The sequence below is a fragment of the Brienomyrus brachyistius genome, chromosome 5 (genome assembly GCF_023856365.1).
Source record: "Brienomyrus brachyistius isolate T26 chromosome 5, BBRACH_0.4, whole genome shotgun sequence".
Taxonomy (NCBI): Eukaryota; Metazoa; Chordata; class Actinopteri; order Osteoglossiformes; family Mormyridae; genus Brienomyrus; species Brienomyrus brachyistius.
The window spans coordinates 16,844,264-16,855,156 of NC_064537.1; the positions used below are offsets into that span (position 1 = coordinate 16,844,264).

At 39.5% G+C, this 10,893-nt stretch overlaps 1 protein-coding gene across 9 annotated transcripts in view; it reads right to left on the reverse strand.

Moving 5' to 3' along the window:
- Positions 1–10,851, reverse strand: part of LOC125742960 (sodium channel protein type 4 subunit alpha A-like) — a 47,709-nt gene extending 36,858 nt beyond the window's left edge. The window contains exons 1-3 of one of the 9 annotated variants that reach the window (XM_049015467.1): positions 10,739–10,851; positions 10,603–10,636; positions 5,783–5,820 (exon numbers count right to left, since the gene is read on the reverse strand). The gene's annotated coding sequence lies outside the window, so the exon portion shown is untranslated. The other 8 variants (XM_049015468.1, XM_049015469.1, XM_049015471.1 and 5 more) reach the window with 8 other exon arrangements.
- Between the last annotated feature and the right edge of the window lie 42 nt (positions 10,852–10,893).

The window sequence follows — 10,893 nt, forward strand, 5'->3', positions numbered from 1 at the left end:
GTCACCCCTCAATGCTTTTTGCAACATAATAGATTATTTTATAATTGACAGTTTTTTGAGTTTTAAATTAATATTGACAGTACGCAGCTTTCTGGGATTTTAGGTCAACCGATTTGGCTTAGATTTTTGTGCCGACCCTATTGTGCCAAGAGACTATTCATACCTGTCCCATGTTAGCTTTTACTTTCCTTGGATTCTTTTTCCAAAAGCAGATTTGTAGGCATATCTAAACCATAAATGAAAGACAGTAGTGCCACATTTCTAAGCATATGCCTTCTAACCTGTTCATCGCCTTGCCTGTCGCCTGGTGACTCAGTCTAATGCATTGTGCACGCTTGTGTTCTGCATTAGCTGCCTCGCCTATCATGTGATGTGTCTATGCCCCTTTTACTCTCCCTGAAATTCACATAAACACTCATCTAATTCAGGGAAGTAGAAAAGCCCAGGGCCTAAACCAGGAAGCACAGGGTACACTGCAGGGTAATACTTGGATGGTAAGCCAGCCCATCAAAGGTCATTCACGCACGCACACACACACACATACACGCACACACACATGTGCACACAAACACACACACACACGGACACCCACACACATGCACGCGCACACACATTCACACACGCGCGCACACACACACACAGTCACAGGCACTAAACTGGATGCCTTTCAACTAAGGGAGGAAAAAAATATGCAAAACAAGCGATTTCTATGTAGAAATTAATAATTACCAATGTTAGTGCTTAAAAAAAAGCAGATTAATGGGTGGTAAGTTTCTCAAGAGGCTGCATGATCCAAATTAAGGCCCTTGGACCAAGTTCAAAGAAAAATGCCTTCAAAGCTAAATGTCAGATGAGCTTTTTGAGACCCATAAAGTTTCTGCTAATATTTCAGCAATTAATTATGCAAGCCAAACGCAAGGTACTGTAAGTCAGGTCAAACTGCACACTTTCATTGCTCCAAAGAAGCAGATTGTTGTATCGCAAAGATCCAAATGTTAAACATACATAATAACTGATAACAAACCCAAAACAGAAAATCCGCCTCTTAAACCTGTCCTTGGCCAGCTGTCACCAATGTCATCATACCTTAATTTCAAAACGGAGTGATGGAGTAGACAAACTAAATAATCCATGTAGCTCATTCTTTTCACACTAAACTGGTAAACTGCTTAGATTAGGTCAAAATAACACATTAACTCACAAGAAGATAATAAAGACTGTATCCTCGAATATTAAAATTGCCAACACTTAGAGCACCTTTTCACCTTTTGCTGACCTGAGGAAAGGACATTGCTGGATAGCCAATTGATCACGTGGCTCTAGGGGTATAGGTAACTCAAAACCAGCATCCCCACACCCACAAGTATATGCGATGCAGGGACACTCACAGACAGCCCGGTGCCCTCACCACAAGCGGACAGCCTTCACCCCTATGGTACACAACCCGAAGTCCATGGTGGGACAGGAGTATGGTTTTTCACTACACCAGAAAAACATACTGGATCTATAAATGTCCAAATTAGAGCCCACCACCCCCTCGACGTCTCTGCAGGATCACACACCTACCCAATGACTTTCCAGAGATCAGGAAGGAGACGTTGCTCTAAGATATACTCTGACCACATGCTCAGGAGTATCACCAACACGAGACCCACAAGCTCTAACCAAACAACCTGCTGCACGACAACATCCTTTATGTATACATATACTGTATATTTAGAATACATATTTCTAGAACTATCTTCAAATAAAGATTACATTACAAAACAAAGCCAAAATTAATATGTCCCTTGACTCAAATGGCTAAATATTAGTTATTTTTACTCATTCCCTTCCACTTTTACATGTTAATGACAAAAAAAGACCGTAAGGCACAAAATTATTCTTGGAACGTAATGCACAAATTCGATAGAAGTAACTCCTCCTTTTTTTGTGGGAGGTCGTTCAGTTTTACTCAAAGACACGGGTAACAGGCATTTATATCGCTATGTCAAACAACAACTTGGGGCAAATCCGGTTTACCTCCTTGCTCTGATCTGCATGGATTGTGGGAGATGATGACTGCAGTGAAGCCTTGTTCTAGTAATAAGGCACCTGATGAGGTTCAGGTGCAGAAGAATGACTGGGGTGACCGGTGCTGGTCTTTTCCCACAATGATGCAACTCCCTGCCACCTAGCTTCCACAGCCATAGATACATCTTGGTTTCATATTTAAGTGCTCTTCCCGGGGACGGATATGCTCCAAGTGTGCTTTGTCATACAGTCTTTCATTCTTCTTCAGATACAGTGATTTATAATGATCTAAAGGACCGTTGTCAGAGCCTCCAGAAACTTCTGGCTTGTTTTCTAATCAACACACCAGGAATTCTTTTCATATCTGAAATTTTCTTTTCATATAAGCAGAGCCAGTATTAAAAATACACAGGTACAATCACATGGGATTTCCCCATCACATTTCCCATCTGGGGGAAAAAAATGAACAGCATACCACATGCAACAAGCAGTAATGGGCCCAAAAACTAGTTCTTCAGCAAAGGTATAGACAATTTAAAGTAGTAACTATTCCCAAATAATATAGTAAAATAAACTTTTACCTATACCACTTAACTTATTTACGTTTGCCATTGCAGAAAATTACCTGGATTTGGTTATCATGTAAGTCTGCACCACATATATTTCCACTAGGCTACACATCTAAAATATTAAATAAATTACATTTACGGTTTGAAAAGCAACATTATATGCGAGGACCGATGTGCGGTATCGCCAGGGCATTTTGTCCCGGTTCTCATGGCATAAACAGTTTCCAATGGAATTTCTACAGAACTATGATTATACTTATTATTATTTTTTCTGCAAATCCACAGCACATAATATGTACAGAACACAAAGATCAGGCCAGGTAAATGGTCGAACAAACAAATCAGTATCATTTTTAAGTACTAATTCAGCTTAAACATAAAGTCAGCATATTTCAACCTAAGGCCTTATTAAGAAAAAAATATATATGAAACAAGCAGGAAATATAATGAATAGAAAATAGAAAAAAAACTACATCACAAAGTAATCTGAATTTCATTGGCAATCTTGCACTGTTTTAATTTCAAAGACTGCGACTGTCAGAAGACGCCTTTAGAAGAGCAAAAGCAAAAAAACATTTAAAAGACAAATCAAAGCGAAACAAATCACACAGATAGCAGGAAACAATTGGTTTTACCTTAAACAGTAAACGTATATTTCCAAAGAAAGCAAATAATAGCCTGTTAAGTCTTCAGCCCAGAAGCTGGCGTCCCGCTCTCTCCGAGGCGCTCTGCGTCCCAGGGCAGCTGTCTCTGACGCAGGCGATGCCAGGAATGAAACCTGAGCGCGGCTTCAGGTACGATCATCACTCGGCTCCCACTTCTTCACACTACCATTCGCTCATAAGCTTTCATACGAGTGTCTCACTGTACCTTACGATCGGGACATTGTTTTATTCTGAAATGCTAAATTGTGGGGAATATGAAATCAATGCATTCCTTTAACGGGACCCGTTGCCTATTTTTAATGTAATTTAAATAGGCCTGCCAGAAACTAATTTTCGGCTATGTAACTCGCATTTTCCAGTGCTAATTTTTGATATTCAACAATTAGGCGTTTCAGCTATTACTTTCACATTATCTCGTGTTTGTGGTTTTAATAATAGTCCTTAATGTGTTTTAAGCGCACGTTTTTGTACCTATTTGCTCTTGAAGCCAGAAGCCCCATCTTAACTGTACTAGCCAATAAGTTTCTGCGCACAGTTTGACCCATCAGACAGAAGTCGCAGTGACAGGATGTACACCTGTATGTATTTAAAATGCTGCGCTTTTTACAGACAAAATATACGGCGTACGGCTTATATTTATATTTTGGCCGAGATAAATCGTATCAGTTGAAACTGGATATCAGGATTTCGAAATGTAAGCTATTCCAACAACTGATATATTCTAATCGATTTTGCAGACCATATTTTCATTCAGCAAGTTTCACTTGCGCGATTATGCAGGTTCACCTTATAGAAGTTAAAGCAATAATTTGCAATCCGTAGTAGTCAATTAAATGTGGAAATGCCGTTACCATCTCCACACCATATCCTTCGTAGGAGGCACGTTTAACGGAAAACGGTCTTTTATTTTCTAAGTGAAAATACGCCATTTGCATTTAACTTAATCGTTTAAAATGTATATAAATGGAAAACGCTATTATGTTAAAAGAAAAAAATAAGCTTTAACTAACCATTAATTCCTATGGTGCTTTTCAGCTGATTTTCCGGATATGATTCCAGTATAATTCATTTATTTTCCATTATAAGTATTGATTTGGCAGATGATCTGTATCAGGTACCTATGCTGCTGAGTGCATCCAATTCTGTGATTTATTATGCCAAAAAATAAAATGTGTTACCAGTAAGGCGACTTTGATCTGACGGCGTCTGGCTCTCCTAAGAACAAGGTCTCGGTTCGAGTACCGCGGCTATCAGCGATTTTATTGTTGAATGCTTAAGAACTGCCCCTAAGAATGATTGTTACAGGCACACTGATCCTGCACTCTACTCCTCGCAAACTTGGGCAAAATCTTCAGCAAAATAAATACAACCCTTTCTCAGTCGCTTTTTACGCATTAGACAAATGGTTCCGGTAGATGTCGCACTTACGCATCGGATTTGCTTGTTTGAACATTTCTTCCTTGGCCGTCGTGAACCGAGCCAAAATCTGTCGTATTCTCTTCACTCTGTACTGATATCCTGTAGGAAAACCCCGAGTAGAAATGCAACCCGCGGCTTGGTCACTTCCTCAGATAATATGTCAACTCTATGAAAATAGAGTTTTCTTGGAAGGAAGCTCTGTATTTTTTGCTCACCGGTAGTATCAATTTAAATTAAGAAACAAGAAACACCTTCTCAATCTAACTTTCCCATAGAAAACTGTACAATGGTTTTAATATAGAGAGTAACTGTATGAAGTATATAGTAGATAACGGAAGTCATGAACTGAGTTACTTCATGTTCATTAACTCCGTATTCAATCTGGGGTCAAAGTGACCCTGACCTTTTCCTGGGAAACCCAGGCTACAAGGCAGACGCACTGGATGAAATGCCTGTTCATCAAAGGGCATAGACTCACTTATTTTCTTTAGCAAATTCACTATAAGACACACAGAGTTTTATTTTAAACATTTAAATACGTATATTACTAACACGCTTGTATAGAAAATTGATGGACACTGCCATAACAATGTATCTGTGACGACTAAATTTACATAATTGAACAATATTTGTGATTTATATGTACAACATCCAAAAATGCTTAATTAAGCCCACATACAAAGTGTACATCATACATTATAATCACTGTAAGCCTGAATAGGGCAAGCGGTTGCAGAAAATGGATGGATGGATAATTTATATTATTTTTAACATTTTATATTTATATATATATGGATACATTGTAGCACACATACATGAAAGTAACCAATGTCTTTAAACATGCAATTAGTACTATTATTTATGCTATTAGTATTGTTGGAACAAAGCTGCATTGAATTACAAACAGCTCCTCTTCATGTTCAATGTACAGATAAAGGGAATTTCTCTGGCTGTGTAGTGCAATCACTGCTATTAACAGCATAGCTTTCTATAAACAATTCGCATCTCTTCACTTCTTTTTAAATTACATGCACTGTCTAAAAGCCATTGAAAAAAACGTGATTTGGCCAAACTGTTAAACCGAGTGCTAATTATTGAATCACAAATGTATCTTACCTCTCCTTAAAGACACAGTGCAAGAATGTGAACAGCCCCTGAAATGAGAAAGCGGAAATGCGCATCCACAGAGCTGCTGGGGGGTGTATTCAGGGACTGTGGTATGAAAAAGGTGGCTTAGAATTCAACTGTTTAATAATAATAAATGTTTCCTTCCATCCATCTTCTCAAAGATATTTTTTTGGGAGGGGGGGTGTGGGAGAGGAGGGATGTAGGGAGGGGAGAAGGGGCTGGAGTCTAGCACAGGGTGCACACCCCCCCCCCCCCCCCCCCCCCCCCCACACACACACACACACACACACACAGCATTCACTCACACATGCACACCTACAGGCAATTTGGCAACTCTAATTAGCCTCAGCATGTTCTTGGACTGTGGGGGGAAACCGGAGTACCCGGAGGAAACCCCACGATGACACGGGGAGAACATGCAAACTCCACACACATGTGACCCAGGCGGAGACTCGAACCTAGGTCCCAGAGGGGTGAGGCGACAGTGGAAACCACTGGATCACCATGCACCGGTAGTTTTCATTTTATTTAATTTCTTTGTGTAAAGGGAATGGTAATTAACGTAAAGAAAAAAATGCAGTGTGGTTATTTTCCTCTTGCCTTTACTCTATCCCTCAGATATGGCCATAGGTTCCATTACCTTTGATGATAATTGTGAGAGGCTCGTTGTGGGCATCCAATCACATTTTCATAGCATGTGATAGCTGTATGTGCCACACAGGTTAATATGTACATTCACGCAGTCATGCCACTCTCTGCTTCTCTACTGAGATGCAAAAAAAGGTGAAAAGCACATATCAGGGAAATTGGAATATATACTCAAAAACCTTAATTATGTATGACATGATGAAGAGATAAGATTCTATAGTTTCTTTGGTTTAAATATTCATTAAAGTGAAAAGGAAATTTTTAGCTTACTGGTAGAGATGAGGATATTGACCTAGACTATCCACCAGATGGCGTTGTACTATAAAGGCACAAAATACAAGAGATTCAACATAGGAAAGCAAAAGAAATGTTTGTTTTTTATATATATTTTTGCCTTTTTACGTAATATTTGCAACTTGCAATATACTAACCTTTTCTAGTATTACAGAATAAATGGTACATATAGTTTTCTGTTAGCTTATTAATGCAGTATGCAGTGTTGCTCAGTTTTCGGTTTTCTCCTAGACTTTCTCCAGCACTTGTTCCTGTTTGCATTAATGCAAATCTCTTTTTTTCGGACACCAAAAAAAAAGCCTTTCTACACTCCTGCACCTTAGCTTATATAAATACTTCTGCTTTCACTTTATTGTACTTCTGCTTTCATAATTTAATATTATCTTCTTGTTCCTCACTGAAGAAATACATTTTTAAGTTTAATATTAATCTGGATGAAGTTTTAATGAGCAGAGTGTGCATGCACTCCCTGCGTGATGTGGCTGTCCTCCCATTGTTCAAAGACAAGCCCTTAGGCTAGTTGATGGTTATAAATAAAGTGTGTGTGGATTGGATCTGAGAGTGTGTAACTGGGCTGAGATGGATTAACATCTCACTCAGGAAGTACCCCAGCCTAGCGCCCTCTGCTGCCAGGATAGGCTCCAGGCCTCAGATGAACACAACCAGGAAAGGTAGTTTGAAGATGCATGGGACGAAATGTGCAAATCTCTGAATTACAGTTATATGATTCTTGTGATCTGTCATATCTTGGGAGGAAACTAGACTACCAGGAACAAACACAGACAAGAGGGGTCCCTGTATATGACAGGGTTGCCAACTGTCTCACATCTGATGTGACACTCACGCTTTCAGACTCTCACACAAGAAATCTTACGCCGAATCAATATTATTCCATTATAAAGCTAAAATCAGCTACATCAAAAGCGTTGGGGTAGTTTGCAAACCCTACAAGGTAATAAAACTGTTACATACATGTAAATGTTAGTGCAGACTTGTCTTGAATTGAAAATATCACTCCAGCCAGATGACCAAACTTGGCAACCCTGACATGAACCTACTCTACCAATATTTTCACCATTTTCATTTCTGATGGATTTAAAACATGTAAGAGCTAGCGAGTTGTCCCAACAGTGATCTGACTTGTACACTAGGCCATTAAGGATGCAGTATTGGGCCAACATTCTATCCAGAGGGTCTGCAGCTTCAGGTACTTGATGGTTAGCCAGTAGAAGTTAGCTGCCATGCAATGTTGGAGAACAGATACAGCTGTAAGAAAGGATAAACATGAACTGTTGATATAACAGTGGGTGGAACAGGACAACAACAATATCTGAACATATTGAACAGATTATCCATTCGCCTATGTTCTGCTTATCCTGGCCAGGCTAATGAGGGGACCTAGAGTCTATTCCAGGCAGCACAGAACCCAAGGTTGGGGCACATTCCCGTCTCCTGTAGGGCACTTTGGGCAATAGATAATGCTAATTAGCCTTTCATGTTCCTCAGAGAATGCAAACTCTGGTGAGGCAGCATGCAATATTTGGTACATACACATGACAATCTGTAATCTGGTTTTCAGTTCCAAATATGTTTAAGCACAAATGTTAGAAGCGAAAGTATGAAAATGTGCATTGTTGGTGTGGCAGAATATGTAGTACTGTTGCGTCAGTGCTGCTTTTGCTATGTGTGTGTGCAAAAGCATGCAAAAGTTTGCTTAAAACGTATGTTACTGTGAGCGGAAGATGAACTGATAACCAAAAGGCGTAAAGTTAAAGACACATTTCTCTTCAGCATTTTATGCAAGATTACATTGTTATTTCCATCAATCTCAGGTAAAAAAAATATAAAAAAAAAATATATATGAAAACAGCCTGAAACAAAAGTTTGAGCACCTGACGTGGCGAGCACTTAGTGACACACCCTTTGGCAAATATCACAGCTTGTAAGTGATTTTTGTAGCCAGCTAAGAGTCTTTCAGTTCTTGGGGAATTTTTTGCCCATTCAGCCTTGCAAAAGGCATCTGCTTCTGTAAGATTCTTGGGCTGTCTTGCATTCACTGCTCTTTTGAGATCTATCCACAGAGAGCCGAGGCAAACCTCCAGCTTGTGCCTCCTGAGGTATTCCGTTTAGATTTCGAGGTGTGTTTCGAATCATTATCTTATTGTAGGACCGATCCTCTTTTCAAATTTTTACAGATGGTGTGATGTTTGCTTCCAGAATTTGCTGGTATTGATTTGAATCCATTCTTCTCTCTACCAATGACATGTCCCCTGTGCCACTGGCTGCAACACAAGCCCAAAGTATGACTGATCCACCCCCAAGCTTAATAGTTGGAGGGGTATTTTTTCCTGGAATTTGGCAGCCTTTTTTCTCTAAACATTGTGGCCAAAAAGGTCAATTTTGATATCATCTGTCCACAGGACTTGATTCCGAAATGCATCAGGCTTGTTCAGATGTTCATTTGTAAACTTCAGTCGCTGAATTTTGTGGCTGCCATGCAGGAACGGGTTTCTTCTGCTGACTCTATCATAAAGGTCATATTTGTTCAGGTGTCGCTGCACAGTATAGCAGTACACCACCACTCCAGAGTCTGTTAAATCTTCCTGAAGGTCTTTTGCAGTCAAACAAGGGTTTTTATTTACCTTTCTGGCAATCCTACGAGCAGATCTTTCAGAAAGTTTTCTAGGGTCTTCCAAACCTCAACTTGACCTCTACCATTCTTCTTAACTGCCGTTTATTAATAACATTATGAAATGAGAAAACTGCTACCTGGAAATGCTTTGCTCTCTTCTTGTAGCCTTCTTCTACTTTGTGAGTATCAATTACTTTATTTTTCAGAGTACTAGGCAGGTATTTAGAGGAGCCCATGGCTGCTGATTGTTGGGACAAGGGTTTAAGAGTCAAAGAATTTATACAGCTTTGCAGTTTGCATCACTTAGCGTTTCCTAACAATGATTGTGAACGACCCATAATTCTAACAGGCTAATGAAGGTCCGGGACCTTGGTAAATGTTATCTGATACCTCAAATATCTTGGGGAGCCCAAACTTTTGCATGGGGCACCTTTGCTTATTCACTCTATAATTGTATAAAATAAGAACAATACACTAATCCTGCATAAAATGTGGAAAAAAATTGTCATCTTCAATTTTATGCCTTTTGGTGATCATTTCATCTTCTGCTCATTTAACTATTCACAGCAACAGACATTTTAAACTCTTTAAACTTTTGGATGTCACTGTACAGTCATCAATATTTATGTCTCTAAATTGCCTGTAGTATGCGTATGTGTCTGCATCGTGTGACAGATTAGCACCTCTTGGTAGGTTTTCCCCTGCCTTGTTGGAACAGAATCCAGGAAAACAGTGTGGAAGATGGGTGGATGCGACTGGCTTTTCTTGTTTGGTATAAACATTGTTTGCCAGGCATATATGTACCATCTTTAGCTAAATACTTAATTCAGTAGTTGTTGTATGAACTGTTTAGGTCTAAACATGAAGCCCTTTTCAAGAGTCAGAACAGAACAGACATGCTCCTTTTCAATTGACCCTGACCATGTTTTACTTATCAAAAAGCTGCACTGCCATTTGGAAGAAGCCGTACTATAACACATGCAGGTGTCATAATGTCCATGAGGTGGCAGCATTGGGACCAGCCAACCATGGGTGTGGTGCAATGGTCCAAGCTAAAATGAAACAATGTCCTTGATGAACAACTTCAGCCTGTACAGAATGGAGCTAGAGGCAGGTCCAGAGCAACTTCTCAGTTAAATGGTAGCAGCAGCAATACAGCCAAGCATCCTAATTGCAGTGCCTAGAGTGAACATTTTCTTAAATAAGACAGGGTACAAATAAATTAACATTTTACCTTTTACCAGAAGAATGCCAGAAGTCTTCATCACCTGGTCAAAATAAAGACATAAAACTTATGTGTTATAATGAATGCCTAGTCCAACCCTAAGTCGTACAGTCTCTTATTACTTATGCTTTATGTATCTTATTACTTTATGCTTTGTTCCTTGGTCTACTATGCTCCACAGCATGTTTCCTGATTACAGGTGGTCCCATTTCCAGGACCTGGTGTCCATCTTGTCTTTATCCTCCTTATATACCTTGTGATGAAATGGCTGTCTTCTGTTTTCATTCCTCATGAAATTCA